General features: G+C 42.5%; 1 protein-coding gene across 22 annotated transcripts in view; it reads right to left on the bottom strand.

Moving 5' to 3' along the window:
* The window catches only part of ARPP21 (cAMP regulated phosphoprotein 21), a 197,417-nt gene that overhangs the window by 133,216 nt on the left and 50,489 nt on the right, over positions 1-13,712 (bottom strand). For 17 of the 22 annotated variants that reach the window (XR_005628159.1, XM_039715082.1, XM_039715089.1 and 14 more), the window contains exon 2: positions 8,474-8,636. The gene's annotated coding sequence lies outside the window, so the exon portion shown is untranslated. Of the gene's footprint in view, positions 1-4,165; positions 4,447-5,351; positions 5,376-5,492; positions 5,758-6,019; positions 6,387-8,473; positions 8,637-13,712 lie in introns of those variants that run through there. The other 5 variants (XM_039715073.1, XM_039715074.1, XM_039715078.1 and 2 more) reach the window with 5 other exon arrangements.

Below are 13,712 nucleotides of genomic sequence, written 5' to 3'. Positions count from 1 at the left end.
TATATATTTGCTTTTTATGTTTTAGCATAGATTGCAAACAGAAGACAAAACCTTTGAGAAATCAAAACCAGAGCATTTAATTTTAGGGGAGGGGGTGTGGGAGTATTTGCTGGGGTTTTTCTTAATTGCTATTTTTTTCTCTCACACCATCCTTCCAACCATTTAAGTTTTCCTTTGTCTTGAAGGCATCCAATTTTGGAAAAAGGCAGTTTTATCAGTTGGAAATTGTTATAAAGATTCTAGAATTTCAACACAAGCGCTGTATAAACAGGTCATAAATAAATTATAGTATTGTCCAAGACCAAATTATGAATATGGCAGAAATCATTAAATTACAAAAACACTTTTATAGGACTTGCTTTCTCACAGTACTACTCTTTGTATTCTGTGACTCTTTGGCCTTAAAAGATCAAGATCAGACATCTGACCTGATCCCTAAGTGTCCCAGTTTCTGTGTGAAAATTTTCTTTCACTTATAAAAATGCACTTCTCACCTTACATACTTCAGCATATGCTATGTGAATGTCTGCCCTAAAAACCACCTTACATGGTTACTGCCTCCACACACTGCCAGCAACTAGAAAGTACTCTAAACCCCCTGCTTCATAAAGTCATTGGATATCCAAATCACAAATTTCAAATTCCCAGCTGTCACTGCCTAACTATGCCTTCTGCATTTCAGCTTAGTCATGATATATGACATTATCGCTCTCTGGCACTTCGCATCTTCCTTCAGCACTAACCAAACAACCTATTTAGTATTTCTTTTGACCACGTTTACCACAGCTGCAATTAGTTCATGTAAACAGTCATCATGAACTCACTCTTGTAAAAAGCAATTTTGTTTACTTCTTGTTTATTTATTTCCCTCTGTATTTAGTCTGCTTTTTCCTCTTAGTAACAGGGAATTTACATGTAATAGCTGTGATGTATCATTTTCATGTAACAGCTCATTGCCTATTTAGAACTCTAGAATGATCGAACACATTTTAAAGATTGCACCATGTGACTAAAAAATTGTATATTTGAATGAAAGGAGACTTTTCCCACAACAACTTTTTCCAAGGAACCAAAAAGAGGTGTATTGGCGGTGGATTACCTGAAAGCCTGGAAACTACAACAGTGAAAAAGGAAGAAGTAGTAAATACCAGCAATATAACTACCAGGTAGAAGAGGGCAGCTGTGGCAGGACATTATAGAAGTGTTTGCTTAGGGTATTTTCCTGAAAGGTGAGAGAGAGCTCCAGTGCTCCTTCTCTGGAATCAATCCAATTCGCAACTTTGGACTGACTATGTCACACATTAAGCGTTAATGCAGATTATTTATGTGCTCTCATAAACTAAGATAAGCTAAGGAAATTCAATTTACCCAATCATACATCTTGCCTACTGTAAAACCAATATATGAGGAAACATGAAGCCGAAAATTAGAGTCACTTCAAACATCTAACCAGCTGTAAGTCCTATAACTAAGCAGTCTGGACCTTCATTGGCAAATGAGGAATTGCCTAGAATCCACAGATGTTCTTTACAAAAAATTAGTTTTAATTAAAACAAAGTATTGTAGTTGTATGGTATATTTTCTTTTTAATTTTTCTAATAAACTGTGTGTCTGTGTGTGTGAGAACACCAGCATACTCATGCAAGCCATAGTGGCTGTTCTTCTGATTTGGGTTTAAGCCTCCTTCTTAAGAAGGACATATTCTGTCCAAAAGGAGTAAGCAATACATCTACATGAATTTATAGGCAGGTTTAATTTATCTTAATAAAAAAACAACAATTAAAAAAAAAAAAACCAAACAAGCCAGAGAAGAGTCATTATTTGCAATTGTTCTGAAGTTACTTCCTTGTTAGAAGAGCTTACCATTAAATTTACCATTAAATTACTATGTAAAAATAGAATACTTCGACAGTTACAAACATGTAAACTTACTTACATCTACATGTTTCTGAAAATCAGCATTTCATGTATCAAGTGGAAAAATTAAAAAACAAATACCTGCAATTAATCAGGGAAACTTACAATCCAGGGGTGACCCAGTTACAAGGCTGGAGACCAGAATAGGTCCCACTTGATCACTAGATGCATGACCTCACATGGTTTGCATAATTTATCTGCAATTCAATTTATCCAACTTGAATTAGGGAAAATCTAACTTACCTGGATTGCAGTTTGTCATCAAAATAGAATGTATCCTAGAAATGCATATTACTACACAGATATTCATACACAGTATTTTAAATCTTCAGAACCAAGAGCTCTCCATTGGAACGTACAGTCTTTGCCATGTATTACTTTTACTTGTTTGATGAATGTTTCAATCTTCTAGAAGAAAAAGGGACCCATTTGCTTGACTTACTACCTGCTAAGAACATTAATACAGAACTTCAAATCTAATAAATGAATAAGCAGGGGACAAATGGATTTTGCAAGTTTATTGCATGGCAGTCACATTACTTCTCAACTGGCCAATCTGTAATGATATGTTTGAAAAGAGATTACTTAACATGAATAGCATTTCCTTTAAATAATCAGGTAGCTTACACACATGTAGCTTTGAAACTTATCAAGGAAATTAAGCAGGGAGCACTCACAAGATCAAGCCGCTCATTGGTGAGTAGTCCCTATAAACAAGGATTTGCCAGTCTACCAAAATAATTTTCCTACTCTGAAATTAATGCCAACAAAATTGGTAATACCGTTCAATGCAAATTACAGATCTTGTATGTTATAAGCAGAGAGGTGTTATCACCAGCTGGAGCAAGTCTACACTGTTCTTAAGACCAAAGAAACTACATCAATTTACAGCTGCTGAAAATTTGTCCCAGTGTCTGTCTTTAGCACTGATTAAACTATGAAGCCAATTTTAAAGCTCTCCCTGACTGCAGCAAGACCAATGCCTACAGGACGCAAGACAGACTGTAAGTAAGCCATCCTAGAATTAGTACACCTTTCCTCCCCCCTATTCATTCCAAGTTTAAAGTTAGCTATTCAAAATCATAATCTGTGAGGAAGTCAACAGCGCAGCAGATTTTAAATTTTCTTAGCTTTCTTTTATGTACTCCCTGAAATTCTGTTTAGTAACAGATTTCTCAGGCCAAGTCTAGTTACTGTAATCATGCAAATAACCCCAGTAAAGCCCACAGGAAAAGCAGCACCATCAGGAAAACATGATTTGGCCCACAGTTTTTCTCCAACAGAATGAAGTCTCAAAGTTACTTTTGCACTGTTTTCTCCCTCTCTGAGAACTATAATTACACCTGTGTTAAAAATCTCTTGGCATTTCCTCTATCACCATTATGTAATTTTTCCTTCATGGGTATGATGTGGTGCAACACTCGTCTGAGCAATCCTCACTTGCACACTTAGCCCAGGGGCAGTCAAAATGACTAGCACAGAGCAGAAAGAAATAATTGCTTGCAAAAGGATTTTGCAGGAGGGGTACTCAGCTGTTTCTTAGACCACCATCCTGTAAAACTGCAGACAACAGAGAGAAAATACAGTTGTTTTACAGAAGACATCTTTAATCAAGGCGAGTTTCTCTACATGATTCTAAGTGTGTGGATTCATTCAAATAGCTAATAAACACATTTCTGACTACAAGTACACTGAACATAACAGGGCAGTTTTCAAAAGTATCTCCATGGATCTTGCCAAGTGGCATACACTGTAGCTATCTATAGGTATTTTCCTTTACACTTCACAAGAGAGTTACAGCCGCTTGCATTCTGTGAGCATTGCATGCAACAATGATTTTTAGTATCAACTGAATTAACTTTTAACTGCAAGGAATAAAAACTCAAAACTCCCGCTTCAGGAAGCTAGCAATAAGCATGTAAATAGAGCTAATCATTCAAACTGGTTATCTCAAGAAAAAAAAATATTTAAGATGCTCCTTAGCGCTACTCCACTGTAAGATACTTCACTATTAAAAAAAAGGCATATTCTTCAACATAAGCATGCCCACATAGAATAAGATTTACCAATAGCACAAAATAATCTATCTAGTTTGCTCCATGCAACTTTTTTTAAAAACTTAAAAAAAATAGCATCCTAGACACCATTAAACTCTTCAGCTTAAAATAAGCTAATCAATCCCCTTTCTGCACAGCTGCATTTTCTTTCATTAATGTAATAGAAATATTTGAGGGATTTCCATTTTTACCTTTGCATTTTTCCTTTTCCAGTATCCATAACCAATCATCGCTCTGCTCTTCCATTATGCTTCGTATATTGCAGAGTGAGAAGCATCTTCATTAAATAGTATTAAAAATAGAACACACCCGATCTCCCCACCGGAGCATGCTCTGACAGTGCTGATACCACAGCTCTCAAGGTAACCATGCCCAGCTGGGAACTGAGAGGCAAAGTCAGTGCGAGATTAGCAATTTGCAAGCCCAATTGTGCACACAAACTTGCCTCGATCCGTGACGAAGACTGCTAAAACAAAATCAGCGTGCAGTTAAATTACGCGATTGAAAAAGTTGCAGATCAGTTTACAGTACGGTTTTGGTTTGGTTGGCTTTTTTACCCCCTCCCCATCACCCTCAGCTTCGATTGCCTTGTACTTGCCTAAAATGTGCATATGCCATTTAGAAGAACGCGCACCGGGCATGCATCTGGCTCAGCATTGCAATGGCAGAGAAGTCAAACAGGTGATGCACAGAACACTTGTGTCGCTCTCTAATGCTTTTGTTTCCCCTCCCGGCACATTTACAGCGATGTCACACGGCGGCGGGATGAGTTTTAAGCAAAACCGCACACACCTGGAAGCGCAGAGACACACCTAGCACGTAAAAATGCGCCCGGAATCTGAGCGTGTTCCCCCCCGCTGGCTGACGCGGTGAATGAAGGCAAAATAAATAACAGCAATTAAACAAGGCTGCGCAATGGCTGCGCTAGATGAGCACGTCGGGGTTAGATTTACAAGCGATATCGTTTGAGACGCACAGACAAGTAGGCAGAATACACCAAGCGGAGTAACATGAACTGCTTTTTGTGAAAACGGGACACCTAACAATACGGCTGTAACACCTGGACTGTGATCCTCCTCCACTGCATGCAAAAAGAGATGCCAAGGAAGCATCAAGTAAATCTGTTGCCCTCACATCGCCACCCTTAAGAACAATGCCAGTCCAGGCAGCCCAGGCTTGCCCTCCAGCAAACACGGCTTTGAAAGCGGATCCCGCGATGCAGTTCACAAATCAGCGACTAAAAGTTGAGATTTACTTAAGAGTCTGATGCATTTTAGCTAAAATGACTGCTAGGAGGAGGGCGAGCTCCCCCCGCAGACCCCCCCTCGTCCCTGGCGCTCGTCTCCCCTGCCCCAGCCCGGCTCCCGGCCACCTCACCTCGGCGCCCGACCCCGACCCGCCTGTGCTCCCGCCGGCAGCGCCTCTGGCGATCACCGCCGGGCGGCCCAAACTTTGGGAAGCCGCCGCCCTCCGCGGGGCAGGCGGCCCCGCGACCGCGCCGAGCCCTTCCCGCCCTACCTGGCTGTCACCTCCGCTACGCTGCCGCTCCGCAGTCCCGTGCGAGGCGCCGGCTCCAGCACCGATAGCATCCTGCCCCGCCGCACTACGAGCGACACCCTTTTTTCCTTTTCTTTTCCCTCCCCCTCTAGTAAATACCACATCTTAGAGCCGGAATCCTGCAGCCGCTATTAATAATTGCCCATCGCACGCAATAAAGGCAAGCCCCGGTTTCATACACAGCTCCTGTTTCTCTCCACTCCACATGCTCCAGCCGCCCTGACCTCAAAAATTAAAAGATCACCGGGAGGGGTGGCGGAGGGGGGGTGGGGGGGGTGGAGGGGGGATGGGGCGAATGACTCCAACGAAATGACAGAAAACACATGCTGGAAGAAAAAAAATAGACAAGAAAAAAATCGCGACAACAAAGAACATCACGCCACACAAATGTCGACAGATTCTGCTTTGGCTTCCTTGGGTTTTGTTTTTGGTTTTTTTTTTCGTTCCTTTTCTTTTTCCTTTTTTTTTTTTTTTTTTTTTTTTTTTACCTTGCCTGCAAACGGGATCTGCCCCCAGCGTCTTGGCGGCTCGGGCTATTTTTGTTTGTTTGGTATTTTTGGTTGGCCGGTTTGTTTATTTTGCTGCGGATACGCTGCTGTTACAGTACAGTGACTGTCTTCCTGAAAGACATGGTCTCTTCCTCCGCCTCCGCCGCGGGAGGAGATCCGCCGCCGCGCCGCGCTGCTGCCCGGGCGCGGTGGCCGCGGCGGCACCGCCCGACCCGCCGGCCGCCTCCTGTCCTGGCCCGGTCCGCCGCTCCGCCCGCCTCTGCCCGTCCGCTCCCGGCGCCTGCCTGGATCCCCTTCTGGCTCGCTCCTCTCTCCCCGTGCTCCGTCCTTTATCTGCCGCGCTCCCGGGCTGTACTGTCTGTCTGCGAGTCTCTCCCTCTGCCTTTCTCTCTCTCCCCGCCCACGCAGCGTGGTGCGCCCCGGACCGCAGGCAGCGCCGCGCTCCGGCTCCGCCGCTCGCCGGCTCCGCGCTCGCTGCGCTCAGCGCCGCTGCCCCGGCTGCCGCTGCCCCGGCTGCCGCACAGCACCCGCTGGCCCCGGCGCCATTGTGCTGCCCGCCCTCACCCCACCCAGCCCCGCACACGGCCCGAGATGCCCGCCCGTCTGTCTGTGCGTGGGGTGGCTCTGTGTCTGTCTGTCTGTCTGTCCGCCTGCCCGTGCGCCGGTGGCTTTCCCGCACGCCGACCCCTCCAGTCACATTGTTCCCCCGCCCCAAGCCCTCCCCGTCAGCCCATCCTCAGCCGGGAGCACAGAGACAAAGCACCCGAGCGGGGCTAATAAAGGAGAAAGCTCGTTAATCCCCTCCGATTCCTTGTTATTTGCTCCCACCCACTCCCTGTCGCCCCCGACACACGACCCCCAAGAAAAATAAAGAGGGAAGGAAATAGGCCTTGACTCCAGAGGACATCTTTAAATGAAAGGTCTAGGGAGGGTGGTTTTAATTATTATTTTTGCTGGTGAAACCTGACAGCCTTCAGGCTGATCAGCCGAGCTGCTGAAAGGGGTAAAAAAAAAAAATTACACAAAAAAAAGACTGCAGCAGATTTTGGGTGGTAGCAGATGAGCCACTAAAAATGGGGCACATGATCCCCTTCCCCCTCCCCTGCCCAGCATGTCTCTATCTAGGATCTGGCTTGATGATGTTTCTCTCTGAGCCTTGCTGCACACCATCAAGGCAGAGGGAAACAGGCAATTCACCAGCACACGCGTTTCCGATACATGAAACCACTGCTATGCATTTAAAACCCAGGCCTCGTTTTACCCAATTGAATACATCCAGGCATTCATTCTGCACCCAGCCGAGAAAAGGGCATTTACCTCTTTGCTAGGTGGCTATTAATATGCAGTAAAATTATAGCTGTACAACGCCAAATGTAATTGCCATAGATCATTTAGAGCAGATCCAGCAATTCAGCTGCTGGAAATGCATGTCTGTGAATAACCATGCATCTGGTACAATGCCCTCTACTACAATAACCTGAAAGGAGATAGAAGCGTCTGGTACTAGCTGCAATTAGTAATCCTATGGATGAAAAATAAACAGTCAATAAGTACAAAGCAGCAAGGTCCTATGAAATATAGAGATCATTTCTGTCTACGGTGATACAAATAACCCAACTCCCACGGACAGACAATTATTATTTAAAATACACAGTTAAAAATGCACTCCTTTCATTATGTGCTTTCAGAAAGCCCTAGTTAGAGAAGACAGTTTGCTATGGTTAATGAATGTAGCAGAACATGCTTACCAGTAAATATGGACAAATATACAGAAGGCCAGGAGAGTGTTGCAGGAAAATGTTTGCTTTAGTAGGCATTATCCTTGCACCCCTGGAACCCCTCTTTCCCCTTAGAAGCAAACATCTGCTTTTATTGGGGACTGCTGAATGGAATCAGACTGGAAGAATACAGTGAGTGATGAGCCACAACAGGGTGTGCATTAGCCGGCTCTTGGTGCACGCTTCAAGAGATCAGAAGCATTCAGCCAGGCACACCAAAACCTGTTCTGCTAATGCACCTCCTGATGTGGTTTCCTCTTAGGATGATCCTGTGTGGCTCCATCTACTTTTGATTTCATTCTTTAACATATTCCCTTTAACACTGTGCTACAGGTTCCAGTTGAAAGCAAAAAGACCAGCAGAGAGGTTATAAATGGCACTCGTGTGTTGCACCTGGTGACAGGGCAAGGACCACTTCTTTGCTTTTTGCCATTTGATGTTGCAGCCATCTTAACAATGGACCAAAGTTAATTTTCCAAGATGGTTATCAAAACTATTCTGGACCTGCAGTGAAATGGAGAGGGCCTCACCTGGCTGCTGCCCATCATTCCATTACTCCCAAGCAGGGTGCCCAGAGAAGGGAGAAGATGCACTCTGTGCCAGGACCACAAAAGCAGTACTCACTCATGCCTTCACTAAATGCCTTGCAACTCACCTCCAGAAGGGAAGGGGACGAGAGTAGTGAACGTTTCGGAACCTTGCTCCAGTCACTAGACACCATGCACACGTAAACCAGCCACGTGTCCACAGCTTGTCTCCCAGTGTTGAGATACTGGAGTGTCTTCAGAGTGGGAAGAGCCAAAACTTATACATTAGATCTGTAAGAAGATAAAAATTAATCCAAGCTGTAGTCTGGCAGTTCATTCCACCCTCTCCTACGAGGCTGGATGTGCCTAGAGCAAGTTACCAAATGCTAAAAGATGCCAGCTACAGCAACAACAGTGGAAATAACCAGGAAAAAAAACCCAGTATCACTCCAGTATCACGTAATGTAGTTTTTCAACTCAGAATGTTGAGTAGCATCAAACACAGCATGTGAAAATAAGTGAAATTGCGTTCCTTTGTTAAGAAGTCACCTTAGACCTTCTCAGTCAGATATGACAGAATGCGCAGCCTACATCCATTTCTTCAGGACTTTGTAGAAAGAAAAATTACAATCATTGCACAATCATAATATTGAAGAGGTGGCAAACCATGGCAATGACTTGCTTCAGCCTGTCCTGATCTGTAAACATGGACAGTGATAATTATCCATTTAATCTTCATGAAAGTCAGCACTGTCATGAACACAGCAGAAGCTGTGTTTTTAAGCAAAAACAGAACTAGATCAACTCTTCAGACTTACAGTGTCAACCTTTTTCTGTCTGTTACATGGCCAAATTTCAAGGGGGAAAAAAAGACACAGGACCTATTTCACCAAGTACTTTCCTGAGCAAAACAGCTAACCAATTAACCAGCATCACATGCTTTCTAGGATTCTGGTGTTGCCAAGTGCCCTTGTGCAATAGAACCAACATATAGAGGTGAAGTACACATGAAACTGTAGGTACACAAATTCCAACAGACAACACCAAATGCCTCAGCTCAAGGTATTTCCAAAGCATGACAACAGATTATATTACTTGTTCACTGCAAGCATACTTTCTAGCTATGATCTCTTAATTTCACCTAGAAATCAAGAAAACCTTACTGGGCTCTCAAAACCCAGCATAAGACTGGAAGTATGAGATGTCAGAAAAATATACAGAGCTTCTTGCAGTTCTGCAATCACAGATAGGAATCTGGAGAGAAGGCACCTAGTGTTACTAAATAAATTAATGAAATCTTGCACAACTAGTTGCACATTTCTGCTGTTTCTAGTTGCTTCCTAGTTAAAAAAAAGCCCTCTAACATATAAAGTCTGTTATGTTATAGAGTTGTAGAGTGATTCAGTTTGAGGCACAACAGTATGATAAGCTAACTGTTGATGTATTTTTTCGTAATCTTATGTGAAAGAGATCAGTTTTAGGGGGTTTCATTTATTTTTAAACTCCTTTCCATTTTTATGTCCTACATGTTACAAACAAATTAATCATGCATAATTTGCAGATTAACATAAAAATATAGAATGTCTGTTTAAAATGGCACTTTACAATATGTAAATATAGCCAAATTGCTCCAGTTTTAAATACTTCTCAGGAAGAGCTAAAATATTTTTTCAGCTACAATGTCTCAAGTAAGGGAAAATTTCCCAAGCAATTTGTGTAAAGCATATACTGGTATCTCAGACTTGACAATAAAAATGAAGCTTTATGCTCTTTCCAATGAACTCAGTAAGAATTTTGCAATGGATTTCATTAGGATTAAGATCAGGTACCTAAATCTCAGATTCTTTCTTTGGAGAAAGATCAATGAACAACCCTTTAAAAATATAATCTGTTGCTGGAGGGGCTGAGGCAGCTTTTTTTTCCCCCACTGAAAGCAAAGAATCATTTCTTTGTATTTGACATTTCAAATCCCCTCATAGTTTCTTTTGGAAATCCCATTGTGTTTGATGTGCCATATCTGTGTATCTTGAAAAAGAGATTACAGTGTGGAGTTCCTCACCCCACACCAAAAAAAAGTTGCCTGATCTCCCCAAGACCAGAAACTGTAGCTTCTACAGCACTGCTCAGCTGTGACTTTCAGAAGAAGACGAGCAGGAATTTGAACTCTGTCTTTGACCGCTAGCATTTGTGCACATTGTCTCTCCTGCTGTAGCCTTTCCTTCAATTTATGTTTACAGGCAGGAGGACTAGCGAACTTTCAGGTCAGAGTGTAGGAGGGCCAGTGGCCTGTTTCATGGCTGATGAGTGGCTGGCAGCTCAAAAAAGGACGTTCTAAAGTGACCACAGAAAGGGCTCATCAGCAGCTCTCAGTTGGACTGGACAGAAACACATCTCTGATATAGAAACTTAGCATAGTAGTACTGTTTTAATACGTATGTGTGGCATGCACGATAGGACAAAGCTACAAAACATGCAGTGGTGAGTAAGAGAAAGAGTAGTAAGAAGAGAGTCAGCTAGAGTGTTGTGAACTATGGTGTTAGAATGGGCCAGAGAGAAAATGGTGAGAAAAAGAGGAGGAGGGAGAGTCCCAGGCAGGGAATGCAGTGAGCTGGTTATCTTGAGCTCTGTGATTCATTGTAGAGAATGTGCATTACCTCCACATATTAGAGTACTGTAGGGAAGAAATCAAGCTGAGGAAATTCTGAACACTTTCAATAGGATTTATGAGCTTTAATAATCCAATGGCTCAGGGTCACCTAAGAGCCCAGGAACTGCTTGGCTCACAAATATAAGTGGCTCTAAGGAGACATATGACAAACACAGCATCTGTGGGAGAGAGAGTAGTTGCATCCCTTGGTGTAGGAGCCATAAGAGTCACAAACAACTTCTACTGGCACAAAGCAGCTTCCCATCGAGATCTTACCAAGAAAAGTCTTTATTGTTGCCCTTTGTCTAAAGCAAAGTATAAAAGCATAGGTTACCTCCCAACACACCTGGCCAGTAGACAAGCTTTGGTGACAATTTTCTGCTACCACAATAAGATGTGGGTAATAGAGGCTTTCAACACAGGTGCATGGGGTCTTTCTCACTGCTGAAACATTACAGACCCACATCTGCCCTGAAGGTGTCCTGGAAGAAGGGAGGCCAAGGGACCAGGGAACTTCATGGGAAAGCAACTGGATCCAGTAATGACAGAGAAGGGGAAAGAAGAAAAAAACCAATTTTGACAGGAATCCCCACTTACCTTACAGTAATCCTGCCAGAACAATACTAGGAATAGCAGTAGAACATGCTTGTGGAGTTGTAGGTTTGCTTTAACTCTCAAAACCATGTGTATTTTACAGAAGACCATCACCTAGCTGTAGATTGGATACCATATGAAAACCTAGAGCATGAAGCTGGCAAATGATTTGGAGGTGAAAAAAAGGGAAGATTTGCTGAGCCAATCAGCCCATGTAACTCTGAGTACTCACTAACACCAACTTCTCTGTTTGAAATTCCCCTGAACATGGTGCCCTCTTAACCTTTGCTTCTAGAAGGTCTAGTCTTCTCTGAAATGCCTGCCTTTTTAACAGGCATTGGAAGGCTTCCAATTAACATGAGGCCTGGACCTACCTTGCAGGTATTTTCTCAAGTACTCTTCAACCAGATATAATTATTCAGTTTTCCTTTAAAAATTTTAAGAATAATATTTATCTTCTCCCATCAGAATCTCTAGGAAGAATCCTGGCCACAGTGTTTGTTAACCAGGATGTGTTGGTTTCCTACTGTCCACCCTACCTCACTGCTGTGTATGCTCTGAGGCTCACACTCACTTTATTAACTCATCCAGTGAGAGAAGCAGCAAACCACAAACACTGGCCATGAACCTTTTTGAAGAGGAGGTGAGGGTGCCCTCCACAATAGAGCCAAGAGAGTAACAGAATTTTCTGGCAGATCAATTCCCCTCACAATGAAACTAAGTACTTTACCCCTTTAAAGCCATGCTGTGCTTTACATGCAAAACTGTGTGCAGATGTGCCAAAGAACAGGAGCAACCAGAATAAAAACCTAAACAAAATGAATCAAACTGAACAAAAAAGCCTAACCAGTGCTAAATCACACTTCTGAAAAAAAGCCCTTTACAAACTACTGGAGGCAACCTCTTTTCACAGCTTATGTATCATCGTGCTGGTTTTGTTCATCCTCAGTAGAAATGACCAGAAAAGGCAGACATGTAACCACAATTTGGTACAGTCAATGTGACTCTGCTTTGAACCATCCTACTCAAAGATCCCAAAAGTAGTAGCAGCCCCACACTATGCAGAGAATAATTCTTGCTATGTCATCTAAAAAACCTTTCAAGTTCTGTCAGTGGTGAAAAACATGGCTTTTGTCATACAGTTGGAAGTCTTAGAGGTTTTTCAAGGAGCATGTGTTAAAACCCTACTGCAGTAATCACACTCACCTCTCCGCTTTCACTCATTTGGACCAGTGTTTCTTCTCTTAAAACTGTCAACCAAATATGCGATTAATTAGCATTAATCTAGCAATTTTCACAACACTTGGAATCAACTTTTGTGTTGTCTGCTGGGCTGCAGAAAAGAGACAGTAAAAAATGAATGGCTGCTTACATAAAAATTATGTCTTTTTGACACAAAGTGATGGGGGCAGGAAGAAATTCCCCAACACTGTACTTCATGGACAGAACACAAGGATGGATGCTTAACATTCCAGCATTTTGAGGTCTTGGGCCTTTCAGGTCTTGGAGTCTTAAGCATAGTTTTTTCTAAGTCACTTCCCTTAAAATAATACTGTTCCCTCAAATTTTCTCCAGCTGCCTTCTTTTTGTTTCGCCTTGCCTTATCCACTAGACATATTTAAATTTTCCTTTGTTTGGAATCTACATTTTTTCACGCCCTAAAATTATAGCCTTTGTAATGTGCAATAACTGTAGAAAGTCCCTTCATTGAAAGAGCAGTACATGGTACAATTTTAGCATCATATAATTTCCTGCATAATTGTTAAATCATTTTCTTCCTTTTCTCCCTCCCCCTCTCTTTTTCTTTTTCTTTTTTTTTTCTTTTAATATAAAGGAGAGAAAGATTTGAAGTGCATATCCAGAGAGAGAGACAGACAGAAAACTTCATGCCACATAATAATGTGCTACACTGCATCTCAACTTTATTGCAACAACAGTCTTGTATCAGTGACAAGGCTTTCCCTATATATTGCTTCAGCATTGGACTCGGTACTCAATGGTTCACAAATGTAAACCTCCTTGTATGTTTGTGACATTGTATCCCCAAATATCACATCATAAAAATATTAAAACAAAACTGTTCACAACATTTTCCTGTGCACCATCTGGGCCTTGCAAGAAAGCTG

The sequence above is a fragment of the Passer montanus genome, unplaced genomic scaffold, assembly GCF_014805655.1.
Source record: "Passer montanus isolate IOZ18808 unplaced genomic scaffold, ASM1480565v1 scaffold32, whole genome shotgun sequence".
Taxonomy (NCBI): domain Eukaryota; kingdom Metazoa; phylum Chordata; class Aves; order Passeriformes; family Passeridae; genus Passer; species Passer montanus.
This window is presented reverse-complemented; position numbering and strand designations above follow the sequence as displayed.